Here is a 23,874-nt window from a genome sequence, read left to right as displayed (position 1 = left end):
TGTAGCAGAGGGGGGATTTGAGGGGAGATTTCTAATTGTGGTTCTAACCATTTCTTTGATTTGTTTTAGGATCAGATCAAAGATACACTGGGAAGACTTCTTAACATTCTTGAAGATTCTATTGTTCCTTTCTTTCCAAATGTTCCAAATAATGAAGCTCGGTGTAAGTTCCCATGCTAAGCAAAGTACTTCATTATCCGAAAATTTCCTTCTCCATTTGGTTAGGATGTTGAAAAGACTTCCTATATCTCTGTCAGATTGTTGGAAGATTGATGCAAAAACATCCCATAATCTGGAAGTGAAAATGCAAGTATTGAGAAGTTGTTCTATGGTTTCCTCTTGAGCCTCACAAAGTTGGCATCTAGAAGGCCCTAGAAAACCCCTTTTCTTGATATTGTCCTAGGTCAGGATTTTCCTTTGCAAAACCAGCCACATAAAAAGTTTTACTTTCATCCAGCCCTGATGCTTCCATAGGTTTTTCCAAATCCTGTCAGGAGCCTAGGAATCAAGGTCTAGGAGTATGAGTTTGGCTTCCTGGAGATTAAAGTTCCCCTCATTCTTGTTGCCCCATCTTAGCTGGTCATGCCCCTTTGAAACGAGAATTTTCCTTTGCTCTAACATTTTCATCAATCTTTCGGCCTTGGATTTTAGAGGATTGTCATTTCTGAGATCCAAATTTCTCCAGTTTCTCCATTTCCCTAAACTATTGGATTGATCCCAGAAATCCTTACCCTTAGTGAATTCCTTAGTATCAGTCTTTGTTTTGAGGTCCTTCAAATCCTCCTGTAGCAGAATAGGTTCTTGTTGCCACCTATCCTCCCAGGATAAGGCTAAGTCTCCCTCTCTGATTTCCCAGAAGCTGTTATCCTGAATTAAGCCTTTGTTATCCCAGGCTTTGTTCCAAATGTAGAACCTCTTATATTTCCATCCATCCTTATGCGGTCATTAACTAGCCAAGAGCTTGCATATTTTTCTTTCCAAGTGATGGACCATTGTGCTTCTGGTTCCTTTATCCATCGCCACCATAATTTTGCCCCTAGAACTTTACATAGAATTTCAGGATCATCCAATCCAAGATCCCCATGGTTTTTGGGTTTGCAAATTTTTTTCCAGGCAACTAAGGTCCATTTCTTCTTTTCCTCCCCCTTGCCCCAAAGAAAGTCTCTTTGTATGTTTCTCATTTGATTCAGGATTCCTTTAGGAGCAGGGATAGCTGATAACATAAATATCGGGATTGATTGCAGAACAGTCTTTGTGACGATCAACCTGCCAGCCAAGTTTAAAGATCTCATTGTCCATTTCCTGGTCTTGTCATGCAGTTTACTGATCATCTGCTCCCAGATGCTCTTGTGTAACGGTTTTGCAGTTAAAGGAACCCCCAGGTATTTCGAGGGGAGAGTGTCTCTTTGAAAGCCCAGAATTCTAGATATGTTCTTCTGAATAGCAATGTTAGTATTGAAGAAAAAAATCTTAGATTTGGAGAGATTAATTCCATACCTGAGGCCATGGCAAAGTCACTGAGGATTTTTTTATAAGAAAGAGCTTCTTTCATTGTAGGAATTCCCTGTAGCAAGGTGTCATCCACAAATTGTTGATGAGTCAAGGCATGTCCATTGTCAGAGAGTTGGATACCCCTGATGTTACCAACTACTTTTGCATGCTTGATAGCCCTGCCTAGTCCTTCCATCATGAGGATGAAGAGAAAGGGAGAGAGGGGGTCACCCTGCCTGATACCTCTGGAAGGAGTGAAAGTCTCTGAAGGAGAGACATTAAGAAGAATAGAAAAACTAGAAGAGGTAATCAAAGCCAGGATCCATCTTACCCAATTGTGGTCAAACCCGAAAGCAATAAGAACTTTCCTTATATAGTTCCAATTCAGCTTATCATAAGCTTTGGCAATGTCCAGTTGCATGATCATTCCAGCTTTCCTCTTGCTAGTTAGTGAGTGCACCACTTCATGAGCTTGGATGATGTTATTAAGAATTTTCCTTCCTTCCACGTATCCAGATTGTTCCCCTGAAACTAGAGAGGGCAAGAGGGGTTTAAGTTTGTTTGCAACCACTTTTGATATTATCTTGTAAACCACATTGCACAACGCTATAGGTCTGAATCTATCAGGGGTTTGGGCCAACTCCTATTTAGGGATCAGGGCTATAAAAGAGGAATTCAGCGCATTGAAAATGGTTCTGTGCCTCCTAGAGTCTTCCACAACCTGCAGAATGTCCTTTTTGACAATATTCCAGCAAGCTTTCAAGAAGTCGACATTGAAACCATATTGGCCTGGCGTCTTTCCATTCTGCATTTCTTTGAGAACCCCACTGACCTCCTCTTCAGTCACAGGTCTGTAAAGGTTAACATTATCCTCTCTGGAAACCATCCTGGGTATATGCTTAGTGAAGTCCCAGATGTAGAGATCTCTTTCATAACAGGTTTCCTGTGCTATGCTTCGAAAGTGCTGGACTAGATCTACTTCTATTTCTTCATGAGTGTTGAGATTATTTCCTCTTTTATCCTTGATCATAGAAATTCTATTGTGTTCTCTGTTAGCCATGGTGGATTTGTGAAAAAATCTAGTATTACGTTCCCCTTCTTTTAGCCATTGAACTCTAGATTTTTGTCTCCAAAATATTTCCTCTTGTTTGCATATATTCTCCCATTGTTGCTGATATTTGGTAGCTTGCTCATCTCTGACTTTATCATGGCCCTCTATGATGAGGGTTTGGTTAAGTTTCTGCATTCGATCTTCAGTAACTTTTTTTTCTACAAAGATAATGCCAAATTCATTCTTGCTCCAATCTTTAAGCCTGAGCTTGATGTGTTTCAATCTTTTTTGTAGAAGGTACATTCTCGTTCCCTATATGTTTAAATCCTCTGCCCACCACTTGGTTACATTGCTTATAAATTCTGGTTTGGATAGCCAGATATTCTCAAATCTAAAAGGTCGTTTCCTGGGGTTACCAATGCCTTGAACTTCCAGTTGCACCGACCAGTGATCTGAGCCTCCAAAGGGAAGCACTCTTGCCACCATTTCCTTGTTATTGAGCATAAGATCCTCTGAGATGATGAGTTTGTCTAATTTGGAAGCTACCTGGGACTCTCCTCCTCTTTTATTGTTCCAGGTGAAGATTCTGTTATCCATTTCGATGTCCACCAGCCTCATTTTATCAATAAAGGTTTGAAAAGCCATGTAGTATTTGCCTAGAACTATAGTTCCCTCTTTTCTTTCCATTAGTGATCTAATAATGTTGAAATCACCCCCTAAGATCTAGGGTATTCTTGCATATCTGTTTCTAAGAGTCTCCAGAGAGTGTTGAAGCCTGAGTTTGTCATCCATTCTTTGAGGGCCATAGACATTCGTTACCAAGTAGGTTTCCTTATCTCCTACTGGTTGGATTACTACATATAAGTAATCCTTCAATGCATCTGCATCTATTAAGTCAATTTTTTATGGATTCCAGAGAGTGAGAATGCCTCCTGCTACGTTCTCTGCTTTGATTTCCAGAAACTCAAATCTATTGAGCCACTTACTATGGATATCTCTTATCTTCTGAATGGAACATTTAGTTTCCTAGATGAAAATCACATCTAGAGATGCTTGTTTCATTCTATTGCTCAGTAACCTTTGTTTCCTTTTACTACCTAGACCCATAATATGCCAAGAAGTGAACTTCATAATTAAAGGTTAGTAAAGGAGTAACTGGATAGGTCTTTCATCTTACCTGAATCTATCATTAGCTTTCCACATTCCATCAACAGCTCATTCTGATTTTTTCTGCCCCTCTTCTTTCCTCAGATTCTGGGTGCTAGTCCTACTGTATTCTTCATCATTTTCACTCCTTCGTTGCCTTGTCTTTCTTTGTGTTTTAGTCTTTCCACCCCTTTAGTTTGGGTTTTCCATAAAAAAAGATGTTGAACCCTATTGAACTCCTTTGTGGGTAACGAGTCTAACCCTTCTTTGGTTCCTTGATTCAAGAAACCTTCTAAATCTAGGTTCTCTTTCTCAAGAATCTCCTGGAGTTCATGGTCCTCCATTTCCATCTCACTTTGGGTCATTTCAAGATCCATCTCCTGTTCTGCATTACTTATCATAAATTCTTTTTTCTTGTTGTTTTCTTGTATTTGTTCATTGTCTTCTGCCCTCTCTTACTCCTCTGGGCTTCCTTCCTTTGCTTTATCTGGTTCTATTTCACCTTCGTTTTCTTCAAGGACGTGGAACATGTTCAGGCTGGCTTGCTGCCCTGCAACTTTACGTATTCTTATTCCTCTTTTGCCTCCTTTTCCTTTGTGTTCCACCTTAAGGTATCTTTATGAATCCTTCATAGTATCAACTTTGTTTTTGTTCTCTATCTTACTGAGAGGGCAGTCTCCAGATGTCCATGCTCATGAAATTTACGACATCTGAATGGTATATGTTCATAATCTACCATCTGTATCCACTCTTCATAAAAAACTTCCAGAATAACTTCATCTAGCAAAGCTCCAGAGAGATCCATCTCCACACATATTCTGGCAAAGGAACTATACTTTCCCCTTCTAGTGGCCTCAGAAACTTTGACAAAACACCCTAACTTATTTCCTATTGCTGATAGAGATTCTGTTATCTAGTAATCAAGAGGTAGAGAATAGAGTCTGGCCCAGACTGAGACCGAAGTGAAAGTTTCATGTTCCAGAACAAAATTCATAATCCACAGTCGCATATAGAGGCCTACTGCAGCATAAAACTATGGCCCTCCTTCAAACACTCTATCCCTATCTTCTAGATTTTCAAATACTATAGTGAAAAATCCCTTGGACCCCAGATGTAGGTCAATGTTTCCTTTTGGTTTCCAGTGGTATTTAATGCACGTTTGTAAGGCTTTTTCAGTGGGCACAACCCCATGAATTTACATATCATTGCATAAGTTTGCATGTGATCCTTGTGCGCTTGCAGTGCTGGATCATTTAAAATGACTCTAGGGGTTACTGCCGCTTTGGATTTGCATGGGCCCATGTGCGCTTTGTCTTTAGTTCCTTGTTCCTTGACTTCTTCCTCATTTTCCGTTGCATTATTGTGCTTCTTTGATTTAGTTCCCTCCTTCTCTTCTTCACTATTCCTATCCCTTCCTTTTGAAGGCTCTCTATCATTTTCCATTGGTTTTTTTCCCCTGCTAGCCACAGCCTGCTTGTAGGAGGGAGAGGAGCTCCCTCATGTGTGTCCTTTCATGGAGGATTGCCCCCGTCACCGTTCGAAACCCTGGTTCATCTTCCCGGTTCGTTCTGCTTCCTTCCCTCCTAGCCATGTGTCCTTCACTTCATTCTTAGTATAAAGTTGATATATATCACTTGAAAAAATTAATTAACTAAATAATCAATGTAAATTATAAATAAAAATATTTCGATATAGAAGGTTAAGTAGTTTTGATGTGTATAAAAATATATGAATTAAAAATACATTTTAATGTGAATCTTGTAGTTTATAAATAAAATATTTCAATGTCAACTACATGGTTAAAATACTTGCTTGTATATATTATATAAATCAATGGAAGAAACAAATTCTTATTGTTAAAACATTTCAAGTAGTTTCATTATTCTACATTTTGGCCATTTTTTTGGTATTCTTTTCGAGCCATATTTTTTAAATCCAACAAAGATTTGTTGAAAATGCAAGTTTCAACTATGTCAAAGGGATTTTGAATGCATTAAATCCATTTATGCTTCAAAAATACAATTTAAACAATGAAAAATTACACATTGTGTGTGTTTATAGTATAGATCCATGTTAACTATAGATCTAGCAAGTGACTAGGGGATCAAAAATCTTGAGGTGCAAACACTTTTTCATGTTTTTCAATGTAAAAGAGGTTTGCACATCCAAAGATTTGATATCTCTTACTTGCTAGATCCCAATAAAATGGATGTATACTACTTATATATTTGATAAATAATATTCTTATGTATGTATTATATTGTAGAATATATTTTATAATATAATATTTTAACTAGATAAAATGACACACTATGCCATTCAAAGAGTTGTAAAAGATTTTATTTAACTAGCACACAATCATATAAATTAAATTGTTGCTAAACACTGATACCTTACCACATGATACATATCACATTGTCAACATTTAAAAAAAATCATAAAAATTGATTAGTTATATCTTTATTTTAAATTATTAATACTACTATTAATTATAAAAAGAATTGATATATGATTTAAGCATATATACATTTTAAAAATATGTAACAAGATTTTTAGTCATGAAGATTCACCCTTTTTTGTCATGGAGTTTGTTAACATGTAAAGAGGCTATGTTATAATATGGACCAATATCATGACTTACTAATTCCACATACCCAATAAATCATAACTCACGTTCATATGACAATTTATTATTTAAAAAAAATTGACATAACTACTTTAGAGACAAAACTTCTGGACTTCCTACTACTATTAAAAAAAAAAAAAAAAAATAGAATAAAATAATATATATATATATATATATATATATATATATATATATATATATATATATATATCAAAAAATCATAACATATTAATGAGCGTTCAGTGAATAATTTTCAATGCGCTTATTCACGGACATAATTTCACTCAAACATAAAGAAAACAGTGAAGGCACTACATAGAGACGGAGTGAAGGAACCATATACTATATAGAGACAAGCTACCTCATGCATATTGTCCTTAACGATGGACGCGACGGAGCTCAGGGATAGAGACGGAGTGAAGGCACTATATACCATATAACGTTTTTGGGAATTCCTCGAAATGTAAGCCCAGCACCTATCTCGCCAGTATCAGAAGTGCACGGGTATAAGAGCATGCAGGCAACCTCAGCGGGGCCACGCCGGTTTTTCAAGTTTGGATCTTTGTTCCTACTATCGATATTCTACTCTATCTCAAGTAGCTTGGAGTGAAAGCGTTGGAATGTTGTTTCTAGGTGAGAGTCGTCTATCCAGTAAGAGGCAGAGCCCTATCCCAGGTATACTTGGCCGGTCGAATGCTGCGATAGAAGCTCCACGACAGCCATGGTAGTGGCATAGGGCTTTGACTGGACACAGTTTTTAGGAAATAGGCTTCCTGGTCACGAAGGAAGTCCAAGTATTGTGGGGATCCTTTCTCTGGAATAAGTTTCCGGGTGGTACTGGGGTGATTGGGCATAAACCCCACATAGTCGTACTGCTTGAAATTTACCGCTGCATGGTGGGTAGAAGCGATCCAAATGAATGTGGTAATGTCTTCTTTCACATCCTCCACAATCTTCCATCCCCTTATCTTTGAGCTTAAGTCGATTGCAAATTCCCTGAATATTCGGAAATGGGACCGACATGGGCGAGGTTAAAAAATTGACCGCGCCCATATCCGTCCGTTTCTGAATATTTAGGGAATCTGCAATCGACTTATATCCATGACCCACCTTGACTATCTCTTTCCACCATGCTTGAACTTCTCCATCGCTCTCTACACTTTGGTTGTCCTTGTAATACAGCGATGTGTAGTCAGAAACCCAACATTTCAAGGCCGCCCATATTTCAAGCATGTTCACTGCATATGGATAATCTTTTGTCACAAGCCTCACACCTTTTGCTTTATTAGTTGGATTGGTCACAACCATGCCCTGGACGACGCTTATTATATTAGTGCATTAATATATTAGTCTCAGAAAAGTTACAACATGGTTATAATATTAACTTTTAATATTAAAGTTACAACATGGTTATTGTTATAATATTACTTTTAAGAAGATCAAGCGAAAGTGAGGGATGATGAACTTGTGAAGTGGGTGCAGTTTGCTCAAATGTCTATGGGTAGCAATGGTAAATGGCTCCACCTTAGCATGAGTCTTGAGCCTGCATTTGAAAGAAAAAAACAAGTACTTTATTAATAATCTCTGTAGACAAAGCACAACAAATGTGAATATGATAAAGGTGGCTGGTAATCTACAAAGTGTCCTAATTGGCATTCAAAACTTTTCAAGGGAGAGGAAAAGTAGGAATACAAGCTCAACATGTTGGTCTTCTAGTTGATGTTTCTGTGTTTGTGAGACAGAAGGTAATCAACACAAACTGGAGCCCAAATTGAGGTTCAAACTCCTCTAGGGAAGATGAATGGTAGAAATACAATCTCAACCTCTTCTTAGATAGTATGGAAATACATAGTAACTTAGATTGTTTACTCTAAAGTTGTTAAAACCATGTATTCCGTTTTTAAACATAAAAAGAAAAAACTAAACAACCAATAAAATACATCATTCTTATTAAGACATTGAATTCCTAGAAATTTTCCATCTAGTTAATCATAGAACAAACATCACTACATATAATTTATTTGACTGGGCCACAACTAGGTGACCAACAACTACACATTTTCCAATAGTAAAAATATTCTTGGAATTGAAGATAAGATGTTCATACTACACAGATTCTTCCTCCATGCAAAATAGGAAATCAATTTTTTTCCTAAATGAGGAAAATGTCATGGAATCAATATTTCCATAATCACAGATCCATTCAGTAACTATTCATTGAAATACTTTGCATTTAGAATTGGCTTAGGTGTTATAGAATCAAAGTACAATTGAGATGCAAAAACATCAAACACCATTACAGATTCATTCGAGACAACCTCAGAAGTTTAAAGTAACAAAAATAGTTGGAGACAAGAAGTAAACAGAATGCTCGGATTTACAGCGAATATCTTAGTGTAGATAACTAGATCACATGCATACCGATGTCATTGGAAACACTTAACCATTCTAACATGGCCAAATAGTTTGTGAAAAATCTAGTAATTGAACAATTGTCTTTTAAGGAATAATCACGAAGCTTTGTATAGTAATAGTGAAAGAACAAATAATTGGAAATACTTACCAAAAGCTAAATTCCAATCATTCTAAAAGGTTACCCAGCAAAATTGTGTATGTAACAACAATATCATATTTAAAAAAAGAGAAGCCACTTTAAATTTTCTGCACGACTAAAATGGTTTGGTTAATACATTACACATTGACTGTGATTGATAGGCTTGTACCCTCTTTAAGAACAAAGTATTATTCCGGCAATTCCGTGTGTGAGATATAATCAGAACATTCCATTGGTAGTTTTGGCAGACATTACTATTTATAAAGACCTCTTTTTCCAACAAACATGTGTTTGAAAGGTTATAAAATACTCAAAGACTTTTCTAGCAGTGCAGGAAAACTCAATATTTGGAATGTTCCATCCTACAACTATAAGGGTCTTGTTGTGATTTAAAAGAATGAAATCCAATATAAAACTAACAATTTGTTTCATGTAAGCCACAACCTTTCCCAGTAGCTTCATTTTATGCTAAGTTTTGTAGTATAGCAACAACAAAAAATTAGATAGGTCTACCTCTGCTAGCTGGTAGATAATCCTAATAAATCTTATACAAAGAAAAGTTGCCTACTAGTTTCATCTCACTCTAAATGCGTTTCCCCTACATGAATTCTCCATAATTGTCTCGCCTTCATAGAAATACTTTGGATTCTCTCCTCTGGTGTATACCTTAATGAAGGCTCTTTCACTACCTCATCCTCATAGCAATACTTTGGGAAAAATTTGTGCTAGGGGACCTAGGGAGTTGTGAAATGCGTGGAAAATGACCCTAGGAGTTACCTAAGTGAAAAAGAGAAAAGGGATTTACCTCTAATTTATTTTGAACTTATTTATGACACTTGTATTTTTGTGCTTAAGCCTCATTTCACCTTGTATGAGCTGTTAGGTGGGAGAAAAAAGATAAAAATTCATTTCTTTTGGGATGTTATACTTGATTGCTTATTTATTTAAAGACGGGTTTGCCTTGAGAATCAACTAGTTGACTAGACTATAAGAAAACCATAGTGAATTGTATTATGGTGCATTTGTGCCCGCATTGTGTTCTTTTGGTGCAAAAACGAAACTACCAACAATTAGTGGTTGCAAACTTCTACAGATGGGGAAGAAAATAATAGAGAGAAAGACCTGCCATTGGCCAAGGCGAGGTTACTCAAGTAGAGGATACCAACTATCAAAGTTTCAGCTTTGGGACCTTCAAAATAAAAAAGTATAGCCAAAGAAGAAATCAATTAAAGAGCATGGATCAATAACGGTGAGCTTCGTTCTATGAAGATTACGATCTTTCAGTCTTTACTGGTTACAAGTATAGCTTGGGAAACTTGTCAATCTAAGTTTCTATATAAAGGACATTAAAAAATGAGGGACAATGAGGATTACATTTGAGGGGTGAAATTGGTATGGGTTTCTCCTCCCAATGTTAAGTTTTATTCACAGAGAACTACTCCCAGAGTATTTCTCATGTTCGCCAACCTGTCAATGTTAATTTTTACTCACAAAGAACTACTCCCAGAGTATTGCTTATCACTGAAGCTGCTTCTATTGGAGAAACAAGATTTTGGTATTATATTTCTCATACATCATTGACAATAATTTGATTCATGTAAATATATTCCATTCGAATAAAAAAAATTGGCAAGTTTCTAATACACCTGGAATATTTAGCATTGAACCAATAAATGCTTGGAAAGGAATACTTGATGAAGGGAATGTCAAGATGATTTCATTTTCTTTTGTAGTGACAACTTTATCAGAAGCCCTATCAGTAAACATCTTTTTCCAGTGTTCTAGGGTGTGTTGAATGTTTTCTCCAGCTCAATATTCTCTTCCCCTTGCTATCCTTTAATCTATTGATCAAATTGTTTCGAGGCTTCATCTATTTCATTATTGAAGGGTGTTTTATCAGTATGAATTTCTGTGGATTTATCTTCCACTTCAATATCTTTAGAAACCTGCTCTTAATCCTGTTCTGAATTCTACTCTAAACCCTGCTCTGAATCCTTCTCTAAACCCTAATTTGAACTCTACTCTTCTTGGGAAATTGGTTGAGAAATCCTCAACATATCCAAAGGGATGTTTTGCACTCTTTTTTCCCTCTATTCTTTGAATTGCACTAGATTTTTTGGATTAAGTTTCAATGTGGCCAGGTGTTGTACTTCTGAGAATATCTCAGAAGATTCAAAGAGGTTATCATCGTCATCATCTCCATGATTGAATTGCCTAATTTTTACTTGAGTAGTAACATTTTCTGCTACTTTGTTTGTATTAAACTGTCTGTCAGGCATAGCAACAAGATTTAAACATGTTATGTTATCAATTTCAAGTGAAGCATGCTTGAAATCATGTAGAGAATATACACCACATTGGATAGGGAATGAAGGCCATAGATATTTCTTGGCTTCCTTTAGGGTCTTTGTCAATCCATCCCCTACAATTTGATAGGCAATCTCCCTAGTTAGTATTTTATGAGGGACATATAATGGGAGAACATGAGGAGGTACCAGAATTCCATAGACTCTAACATAGGTAGAAAGTTATTAACCAAACCACCTGCCTATTGGTATCAAATCAATTTTGGCTTCTTCAGATAGCCTTGGGGTTATTTTATAAAAAAAAACTTGGTGTATTGTCAGCATGACTCCTTGGCAAATTTTATAAAAATGGGCGTGGAAATTAGATTCCCACAGGATTTTATGATATACATGGATAGGAGTAGGGTCTTGAATGATCCATTTCCATCCCATGGTTGTGAAATCTGAAGTGAAACAGACTGCATCCATGATATATGCGCTCATAAGGAATGGTGGAACTACTCTAGTAGTAACATATCGATTTTGTCTGTATTCTCATATTTGGGAGGCAATATTATTTGAATTGATAGTGTCGTGATCCATTATATAAGAATATGATGCTACCTCAATAAGAGGAACCCATTCGACTGAGAATTTAGTTGTATTAGGGTACCCGAATAACCTACACATCATAGCTACGATATAAGAATAGGGAGTGGCAAGAGAAGATATAGAGTACATACCTGACTTTTCATGTTTTTGTTTTTTTGGTTAGGATCTCCATCGTTTAATTGGATCTAACTCCACCTCATTATCGCTTGCAAACTATTTGAGGAAAGTTTTTCCATATACCTTCTATGGGTCGGGTATATGGTACATTTTCTTCAAACCTTGAGCTGTAAAAGAACCGATGACTATTTTTCTTGAAGTAAAGAATGTCTTATTGGTGATATTGATGTTCTCAATTATCCATTTCACCATATAGGTGTAACGAAGGATCTTGGGTTGAGCAGTGACCCTGTGAAGAAAAGAGTTGGCGACTTCATAGTTGGAGGCTTCACAAGATGAAGTAGCATCTGCTGTCACCACTCTTTGAATTACCTTGGGTCCTTCACTTTCATGCAATTGATACGTAGATTCCCATGAGGATGTTCCATTGTCTATTGTGCACGTAGTGTCCGAGAAAAGTGGGGGCATTTCTATTACTTCAGAAGCAGAAGGTGTGGGTTGCGAAGCTTCCATGGCTTTCTTCCCTTTCTTTTCTTTGGTCATTATGTTACACTGTTGCTTCTCAGGTTTAACCTGCAATTGGAAACATAAAGGAATGAAGAACAACATGTTTGAAATGTGGTAGTGTTTGATCATACAAGGTTTGAAATGATGGAAAATATATTTTAAATGCGAAAAATATGAAATATCTACATAAAGGCCATCCAATCACCTTGGGGCTTTAAATCATAAATACCGTTAGAATTCCTCAATAACTGAAATCATGGCTTCACGTGATAATTTGTTATTCCATTAATAGATCGTATCGCAAAAAACATTTCAAATGGTAATCGTAACCATGTCTCAATGTGTTTTCCCGATATGCGATTGCGATACCATTATATCAGTCGTTTGGGTATCAGAAGTTTGCGTGCGATGATCATAATATCGCAATTAAGGGTTCGGAGCAGAGGACAATGAAAATGACCAAAAGCCTTTTTCGATTGAGAGATCGCAAAGAATGATGTGGCAGTGGAGTGAGCCCAAGCGATGACTTAGTATTATTTTTTTTAATGCGTTTTTCCTTCATTTTTTTCATTCTTATGATCTTATTAAAGGCGAGCTTTAATAAAGAGCTTTATCGCAATCGGAAGTGAATGGAGCAGCTTACCTTTTGCTAATTTTTGATTCATCCAAACGTGACATATTTATTGGGTTGCGTTAATTGTTATATCAGATCTGGAAGGTTTATCGCATATTGCAATCAGAGAGATCCTTAGGGATTTTATATCACACTCATTATAAGTTTTGAGATGTGGGTAAGCTCCGATATAGAGCAGCTATGTTAACAATACTTAAGGCTTTTAAAGCTTAAGTATGTTTTTGTTCTCGAGGGCTATACGCATTGGGATATGTGATTTGAAATATATTTTATCACGTCGCACCATTTCAAAAGGATAAAACAGGGAGTTACTCATTAGGACTTGTGAAGTGCGATAACGTCCAGATTTGTTTAAGGTAGGCTCGTTTGAGTTGTTTGGGCCAATGAAATTTAGATTTTTATTCAAATAAACTGAAATTTGTCCTTTTAGAATACTAAAATGTTTTATTTTTCTATGAGTTAAAAATTTAAAGGGTCCCCATTATTTATATAATAATTTCCTAAGAGATTTATATATAAATAAATGAAGGGTTATTGAATAACACAACACAACACACACACACACACAGATATATATATATATATATATCACTCAATATATCACTCCTTTATGATGCCAAAATTACCTAATCAATGATTACTTTTTGCAAAAAAAATACGTGGCATTATTAATACAACATCAACTCAATAGGTATTGTAAGGGAAGATCATAGACAATATTTATTATAGGCTCTAAATTAGTAGTGAGTAGTATACTTTTATGATGATCCAATGTTGCTATATATTTTTGGGTAGTTCATAGATGATATTTATCGGCTCTATATTAGTAGTGAGTAGTATATTTTTATGATGATTCAATGTTGCTATATATTTTTGGGCTTGATACACATGGTGATGCTACATAGGCATGGTGATCCTTCTAAGACTTGCTATAGATTAGTATATCATCAAAAAATGCTAACACAAATTTTCTAAGGAAGGGTTTGAAAATGGAAGTCATCAAACCTTGAAATGTAGAAGGTGCATTAGTAAGGCCAAAAGGCATGACCAAAAATTCATAATGACCCTCATGAGTTCTAAATTTTGTTTTCAAAATGTCTTCAGCCTTCATTCTGATTTGAAGACATCCTCAACGAAGATCCAACTTGGTGAAGTAAATTGATCCATGCAATTCATCCAATAGTTCATCAATGACAAGAATGGGAAATGTATCTATAATAGTGAGCTTGTTGAGCTCCCTATAATCCGAACAAATCTACCATGATCCATATTTCTTGTGCACCAATACTACTAGAGCAAAGAAAGAACTTTGATTAGGTTGAATTATACCAGCCTCTAGCATTTATGCAACCATACGTTCAATTTCACTCTTTTGGGTATAAGGATATCTGTAAGGCCTGATGTTTGGAGGAACACTTCCTCAAATCAAATGAATATCATGATCATGATCACAAATAGGTGGGAGACCTTTGGGAGTCTCAAATACCTTGGAATGATTGTCCAAGACTTTTTGGATATCTAGAGAAATAGATGATTTCGATGTGGGAACCTTTAGCGAACATAATTGTGAAATTATGCCTCGTTTTTCTTTCTTTAGAAGCTTTGTCATTCCATTAGAGCTGATTACCTTTCCTGGTTTCCCTGTGATGCCTCTTAATTCAACTTCCTTTCCTTCCGAAGAAAATTTCATGAAAAGTTATAGAAAATTAAAAGCTATTGTACCCAATGATTATAGCCATTGGACTCATAATACAACATCGGCACCACCCATTGGAATGTAAAGCATTGGGCTATTCAATACATATTCTCCCATGGATAGCTTGATATTATGGCACTTTTCAGAGAAATTTATGGTTACTCCACTTGCAATCATTACTTGACACTCTAGTGATGGACATAGGAAGTAGTTCAACTCCTTGGCTATCTTACAATGAATAAAATTATGGGTGCTGCCCGACTCAATCAACACTATTACCTTTTTCTTCTTGATATGTCCTTCTATCTTGATAGTTTGAGGAGTGGTAATTCTAGCCAATGCATTACAATATATGGTTGGATTCATTTCTTATTTCTCTAAGGTTTATTCTTGGTGTATGTCCTCTTATTTTAATGTTTATTGTCCCTTTTATTCCTCCTCTTCACAAACTATGTAAAATAATTTCTTCTCAGCACACTTATGACCTTTAGTGTATTTTCTATCACAACTGTAACAAAGCCCTTTTGATATTTTTTCTTCCAGTTGTTGGGTTTTCAACCTTGTAGGTTGTGGAAGGCTAGGAGAAACAACACTTCCATCCTTATTGTTGTGAGTGGTAGGCTTCCTTGTTTCGATAATTTTGCTTTCCATTTTTATTGCCAACCTGAATGCCTTCTCCAATGAGTCAGGTTCCCAAAGGCGAACCTCATGTTGGATGTTATCCTTTAAAGTCCCTATGAACACATCAATTCTATGCTCCTCTGGAATATCTTTTACCCTTATATTCAATTTTTGGAAGTCCTCAATGTGCTCCATCATTGAACCCTTTTGTTTGAGGTTTATCAATTGGCTAAAAAAAGTGTTTCTTTTTGTATCCTCATAATGTGATATCATTTCTTCCGTAAAAATTGCCGAAGTGACAATTTGTTTACGAGAACAAATCCATAGATACCATACAAAAGGATTTGGTTCCCAATATAAAGTTGCAATGCGTAGCTTTTATGTGTTTTTCACATTATAGAGATCGAAATATTGCTCCGCCTGTAGTATCCATGTTGCGGGATCCTTGCCATCAAAATTCCTCATGTCAATATTTGGGAACATGGTGGGTTTTCAATCCAATGTTAGAGTCTATGAAATCATGATTAACATTTATTTTTTTCTCATCATGAGTTTCTTTTACTACCCTTTCACCATTAGTAAGCATTTCTTGTAGCAACTTATTCAAATATGTCTTCAAATCTTTCATCTTAGCATCCATTTCATTCATCTTAGCTTCCATTCCACCCATATTAGCTTCCACGCCATCCATCTTATCTTCCACACCATTTATCTTAGCTTCCATGCCTTTCTTTAAACCATCAATCTTAGCTTTTGTTACCTTTTGAGAGAGTGAAATTTGTTGCACCTGGTCTCATAATTTTGATATATCATGTTGCATTTCTTCCTTTTCTTCATGAGTCATGCTAGAGCTTTTAGGTTGCTTACTAATCGTTTCCATTTTCTTTCTTCGGGACATCAATTAATGATAATTATGCTTCACTATTCCCTTGGAACTTCAAACTAATTTTTCAACCCAAACTTATGCAAAATTTTAAAAAGACTACACACTTTTTTTCTCCTTGTAGAAGATAAATATTGAATCTATTGTAACCTTGTAATTGCAGATCTCCAAGGTCTAAAACTTTTTCCTGCGGTAACCCTCTAAGTCCTCTTTCCAATGCCACTAATCTGATCAAAATTGGATTCTCCAAGGACGCGTTATGCCCAATATCCCAAGATGACCTGATTATATTATTTTTTATTAGATCAAACTTGTACGACATGCCACGTGTCACTGTTTCCACCTTCGGATCTAAAAACGATACACAGAAAACTACAGTCTGTCCTCTTTCTGTAACTTCTTACGAAATTTCAATTTGATGTTCACATAGAAAGTTATGACTATTTTACCAAGTTCACATGTTTGGAATGTAATTCAGGAGTCTGCAAAAATCCTAACTTCCTCAGATCATATCTCCAAAAATATAGCGAGACAAGATCTGAAATTCAGACCCGAGGTTCAGAATGATTTCAGCTCAAATGGATTTTGTTTTTAGCTTCTGAAACATCGTATAGAAAAAGTTATAGCGAAAATGCCATGATGACCTGTTTGGAGCAATGAAACCCTAGAATCCAAAGCTCTGATACCAAATATTATGAAACCAACTCACAAAAATATAGAAAAGAGATATCAACACCTTCAAAATAAGCCTCTTTGAGGGGGAAACCTCCTTTAAATTACACAAATGAAAATTCTTGGATGATACAAATGACAAAACCTCCTTTCTATATATCGGAGTCTAAGGGGTCACAATATAATCAAAGTCGACATAACAATAATAATATAAGGGCACAAAAATAACGATAGTGGGCTTTTATGGGGCACAATAATAACAATATGCGGACAATAGGGGCACAACAATAACAATAAGGGCTACAATGAAAATAGTAATGAGGGAATCACTAGTATTATAGGGACCTAACAAGATTATCAATGAACAATTCTCTCCTCTAATGAAGATAGGAATTGGATCCAACCACATGCCTTCAAATTCATAGTGTAATGAAAAGGACAGCCAGCATAAATTTTTTCAAAAGAAAACTAAATCAAGTCACACATTTGAAAGGAAATCACCTAGATGAAAGTGAAAATCAATCCCAAGGCATAAAGGATGGTTTCATGGATATTTTTTTTTATAGTAACTCATTTGGGCATAAGGTCGTTGATTCTACGTCAAGCATTTAGAATGAAAGCAAAATATGGGAAACATTCCATAAGTTCGAGAACATGATTAGAAATTGCAAGCATATTTGGAGGAAGAAGGAACATCAGTCAGAGACATAGGAAAGATTTTCCCTACTGCAGTCCATTGTTCTTAAAGCATACTTATAACAGGGACTACAAAAGTGAATGTGACTTACGTAGCCTCATGGAGAATAGGTGATGATTATTAGGTCCACAGGATTAGTGATGTATGATCTCAGGGGGAGTTATGCATGTGTATCTTAATGATGATTTCCTATGTTGTTTTGATATTCTTTTGGTGATGTTTATATTACTTAAATTGCATCTGATGAAGTAATAGTGAACAGGAACAAAAATATTATGTTCAGGGGCAGTTGTAGCTATGAAAAATAAACATTTTATATTTTGTACGCAAATATTATGAAATACACACACATGTAGACACAATTTTTGATATAGACATACACATATGCTTCTCTGTGATGAAAAAGAAGTGGCACAAATTCAGGGGGAGCTTTTTATATGCTTCCAGCAGTTTATTATTGGCATTCTGTTTATATCATTGATTTGTTACAACTTGTTGATGATTCCCATATGTTTCTTAGGAATGTGTTGGTTTATGATGAGTTTATGAGTTGTTGCAAAATGATATTGTTGTTGTTGAAATGGTTCTTTGTTGCATTTGCTAACTGATGGGTATGATGTGATCAAAGTTAATGGTGAATAATTGGCACGGGTTCAAGGGGAGCATATACTATGCTTCTAATAGTTCATTGTTGGCATTATGGTTTCTTGAGCACTCCTTGTTGCATTATGTTGACTATGATAAGTACATATCATTATTGGTGATATAGATGTATGGTTATTATTGTTGTTACTATTGAAGATATATATGATGCTATCATTATGTTATGAGTTATCAATGATGCATGGGTTGTATATCGTGAACTTATGGATAATGCCTATATGTTTCGTGAGTTGCATTCAGTGAAGTTATTAATGCCTGTATATGGATAATGCCTAACATGGTTAAAGATTCCCCTTCTAATTTAAAACTAAATGATTGAGGCTCTAACCTCGGTGGAGGCACCCACCTCCTTCTTCGACCTGTGTGGGCCACTTTTCACAATATTTCAAATTGGAACCACACCCATCACAAACAACATAAGTCTTTAGAAACTTATCATAGCACTATTCTCACAACCCTATTCATCAAGTTTTCATAACATGCTCATCAAGTTTCAATACTATTATACCATGTTCATCATTTTTCATCAACATGTTCATAAAAGCAACTTACTCTTTAATCAAGTACCATAACACCTTTTAGGGAACCCATTTATTCCAGGCGTACAATACTTGCTCATCATCCTTGAAACTTGAACATAAGCCCTAAAAAATATATATAGCTTTACAACATAATAAATGCATCTTCATAAGTCTTCGTGATCCCTAGAAAGATCATAATTGCATTTTGGTCATTTTCCTTTTTTCTAGAATTCTATTTCGCTTCAAAATCATTCCAAAACCATATCTTAAATTAATCTTTTTAATAGAAATTTTCATGTGCATTATAAAGGATGACTCTTTAAGGGTTCTACAAAAAAACTTTAACAGATCTACGATCCAATGATTTTCAATGCATCAATAACCTTATTAAAAAAAATAACACAAATTGTCTACGAATCGAACTCGTGACCTCCTACATACATACTAGAACCAAAAAGTGATCCGACTACGCAACATGTTGAGTGATATTGTGGCTTACACCTACTTTTATTTTCATCCCATATGTTCATGCCACAAAATTGAAGCCCTCTATGGACTCGAACTGCATACCTTTGAAAACCAAAAAGTCAGTGAACCAAACAAGTTATGTTACCAATGACACAATGCAAACCATACAACCATAGAGCTGACAATCTAATCAAATTATGTTTCCAATGAACCAACACAAACCACAGAGCCACAAATCCAATGAACCAGGCAAGTTACCATAGATCCAATGAACCAATGCAAACCACGGTGCGATAGAACGAACAAACAACGAAAACCATAGAGCCACAGAGCTGACAAACAAAATAGATTATGTTGTTAATGAACCAACACAACCACAGAACCAATGAACTAACGAAAACCACAATGCCATAGATCCAATGGACCACATAAACCATAGATACATTGTAAAAAAAATAATGTTACCAACAAATGAGCCTTCATAGAACCACATAGCTAATGAACCAAATTTTATTTGTTCCAATTTAAATCTGTGTTTTTTTCTCTATTCCATGTGAGGATTATGTATATATATGATCAAACCACTGAATGGGCCTTAGAGCTGATCACATATATGTTCCATGTGATTATGACTTGCTTTTTATGCAAAGATCCTCAATCACCTAAGATTGACCCACTGTGTCATATGACCTGGCCTTAGGGGGTCATTGGTTGATCATGTGGTGATGTTAGTACTACATAATCACGCAATGTGGCACCCAGTGTGAGGTGCCATGTGTCACCTAAGAACAACCCAATTGGTTAGTTAAACTTCCATATGTACTTGCCACATGTCAATCATCCATATTTCCACGTCATCTAACTAACATTATCATGTTGATGTGTCAAGTTATAACTACGACATTATTTATGTCATCATTGATTTGATGTGTCATGCTAATGGGGGGGTGTGCCAGTGGTTAACTAGTGTGCAATTTTGAGCTTTGATTTCCATAGTCTTACTCCATTCATTCATTACCTTTGGATTTTCTAGAATATGTGTGATGTTTAACCTGTTAAACATTTTGCAATTTCATGCACCATCTATCATAGATTTCACCACAAGATCATAGATCCAATATAAATATGCATTACGTTTAACAAATTTGGTGCTTTTCATAATAAATTTGGTGTTTTTCCCCTTAATGCAGTTGTTAACTTCAAGCTAGCATATCTTCTCATCCGGGAGGAGTTCGACCAAGTGCAATATATTGTTCGAAAGGTCTCAGAGAGAACAAGAGAGGAATCTCCAACCATACCATCCATAGATTCATTTGACCATCATAAATTTGAAAAAAAAACTCAATAAAATTTCGGCCACTTTGACATCATTTGATGAGATACTATTAAGAGATTGGATTATCATACTGCTTTATTTGATTCATTAATGACATTGTTGCTTTATTAAACTTACCCTTTGACATCAATGACACTAGTTGTCATCATTGACAACACTATTTCCAACACTGAGCTGAGGGAGAAGACTCCTCTCAAAGGATGCCCCTCTTATATACAAGGTTATTATAGAATGGGTAGACTAGATCCTCGATACAGTTCTTACAAAGGGAAGGCTTAGTCAATATATGCAAATCGTGGATACTAGTTTCAAATGTTCGTGTACCTAGTAATGATGGATCTGTGATTATAATAATGTTATGATCTAAATGAATTTTTCAGAAGTCTGTAGTTTTTAAAGTGAAGGTTGTGGAGTGTGAGTTGGATTCATAGCAAAGGTATGCTATAGTAATTTAAGATGTATACACTGGTTTGCTTATGAATAGTCACATACATATGCATATATGTTTTTGTCGAGTCGCATATATATTTTGAGATATGTTTTTCAATATGTTGATATCTATACGTGGGTGTTGCACATGATAAGAACATATATATGTAGGTCTACTTAATAACAATCGCATATATATTCTGAGTTAGGTTTTTTCAGGGTTTGAAGTGCTACTTGATATTGACTATTGATGAGTTCTATTATATTTATTGTTGTCTGTCAATGATGTCTTGATATGAATGGTTTATATTTGCTAGGGTTTGGTTTTTCATTGATCTAATCTATTTGCAGTGGTTGATTCAATATATAGTGAGATGATGTTACAGTGATACAGTTGGTTCAGTGATTGTATTTCAAATTCAGTTTTCAGTGTGGTATTGAGCATAATGTTGGGTGTGGGTCTAGTTTGAAAATATGATGAAAGGTGGACTACAATTTCTTATGTTTGTTTGAGACAGGTGGATCCATTATGAAATATTATGAAACATGGTCCACAAGAGGTGCTGAGATTTGAAGCCTTCAGTAAGGGAGTCAAAGCTTCCTTCCAGTAGTAGCTGGAAAAATTTTTCATGGGGTAGGTGCTCCCTTCTGGTAGCAGCTCGTAAATGATATCATGGGGTTATAGCTCCCTTCCAGTGGGTGATGGAAAACAAGTGGAGGTTGTAGCCTCCTACAAGTGGGTTCCTGCGTTCTGGTAAAAGTCTACACCGGTACAAGATGTAATGAAGTTTTTCTTTATAATAAAAGAAGAAGACATAGACGACAACGGTAGTGGTTTTCTCCCACATTAGGTTTCCACCTAAAATCCTAGTGTTGTATGTGTGTTTCCTATGTGATGTGATTTATCTATTCCTTAATGCATACTAGATGGTTAATGAATTACTAATGCAATGGTTAAGTTAACTCATAGATGGAAGTTATGAAAAAAAAGTAAACTAGATATACGTTGTTTTCCTTCACTGAAATCGCGTACACACACTAATTTCATAAATAACAATAGCGTACATAATTAAAAATATGAAATGAATAGTTAAAGTGAATTAAAAATACTAATTCACACCCTCCCCAGTATTTTTCCTAACAATTTGAATCAGAGCAGGTCCTTGAGGAGAATCTTAATCACTTAAACGGAGATATATGAATATGAGTAGTTAGGAGGGAGTATTTTCTTCCAAGCCACCCTTATTTAATGGAACTACTTTATATTTTAGAAACTCATAATGAGAGCTTATTTGTAGGCACTAAGAACTGAAGTATGGGAAATTGTTGACGGTGGATATCAATACGCAGCCTCCATTCCCATAGATAATGTAGGAAAGAAGAAATATGAGAACAATGCAAAGGTAGTGTATGCTATTTTGGGAAGTTTGGTTGAATCTAAGTTTGTGAAAGTCATGCAGCTGAATACCACAAAGGAAATATGGATAACCTTGTCCAAAGCTATGAAGGTGACACTAAGGTAAAAAGTGCTAAAATTCAAACATGTAGAATTTAGTATGGGACTCTTAAAATGCATGATGATGAAAGCATTGCAAGATTTTTTTCTTAAAGTAGAAAAAATTGTTAACATAATGAACATTCTTGGTGACGAAATAAACCAAAATTGTTGTTGTTGAAAATATCTTAACATCACTAACCCCAAAGATCGATTCCAAAGTCTTTTTCGTTGAAGAAATGCGGGATTTGAAGAACCTTACCCTTGAACAACTCCATGGGCTCTTGAAATCCTTTGGGATGAGAAAATGGGGTACATTAGGTATGTGAGAAGCAACCTTCAAAGCCGCATACAAAGGAAAAGAAAAAGAAAATCATAAAGAAACAAGTTACCTTTCAGATGAAGAAGAAGCAAATTTTGTGAAGAAGCTCCAAGTGGGAACTGACAGGTTCAAAGGTAAGATCCATTTCAAATGTTTTGCCTATGGAAGAGTAGGTCACTATGCCGCTAAGTGTCCTTATAAATAAAATCATTAAAAAGGAAAGAATGTTTCAAATAAGAATGTTGAAAGAGGTTTTACTAGCAATAAAAGTTCTTATACTTATGAAGATAGTGAATTTTCTTCCAATAATCAGGATGATGAATCAGATCAAGTTTGTCAATTACTTATGGCATTCAAAGAACGATTTGTAGATGAGTCTGATGATGACTTTATGGATTCTCTAGAAGAAAATGATAGATTTGAGGTCATAAACAAGAATCAAGAAAATTAAATCAGTATGAATGAAGAAAACACCCTTGTTGAAGAAATAACTAACCTAAAGCTCTGTCTAGAATAAGCTAAATTAGTAGAAGAAGATTTGAAGAAACAACTTCAAGAAAAGGAAAGGCATTGTGAAAAATTAGAATTAGAAGTTGTGACTCTAATGAAAGGTTATGAGAAGATCAAAAAATGGGTAAAAGTATCTAAATCACTAGAGAATATTTGTTATGAAACCAGCTCACAAAAAGATAGAAAAGAGAGATCAATGCCTTCAAGATAAGCCTCTTCGAGGGGGCAACCTCCTTTACATTACACAAATGAATAATTCTTGGATGATACAAATGAAGAAACCTCCTTTCTTTATATAGTATTCTAAGGGGTCACAATATAATCAAAGTCGACATAACAATAATAATATAAGGGCACAACAATAACAACAGTGGGCTTCTATGGGGCACAATAATAATATTAGGAGCACAACAATAACAATAAGGGCTATAATGACAATAGTAATGGGGGAATCACTAGTATTATAAGGACCTAACATGCCCCTCTCCTTCAAAAAAGTGTTGTCCTCAACGCTTGAGTAGTTCTGGATGCTTATGTA

At 35.6% G+C, this 23,874-nt stretch overlaps 1 pseudogene; it reads right to left on the bottom strand.

The window, feature by feature from the left end:
• Window positions 1-6,958: 6,958 nt before the first annotated feature.
• Window positions 6,959-7,622, bottom strand: LOC149248035 (linoleate 9S-lipoxygenase A pseudogene; annotated as a pseudogene).
• Between the last annotated feature and the right edge of the window lie 16,252 nt (window positions 7,623-23,874).

The sequence above is a fragment of the Pinus tabuliformis genome, chromosome 7 (genome assembly GCF_031772625.1).
Source record: "Pinus tabuliformis cultivar Carrire ecotype Pingquan chromosome 7, CPIR1, whole genome shotgun sequence".
Lineage (NCBI taxonomy): Eukaryota > Viridiplantae > Streptophyta > Pinopsida > Pinales > Pinaceae > Pinus > Pinus tabuliformis.
Note: the sequence above shows the minus strand (reverse complement) of the source record. Positions and strands in the feature narration are given on the sequence as shown.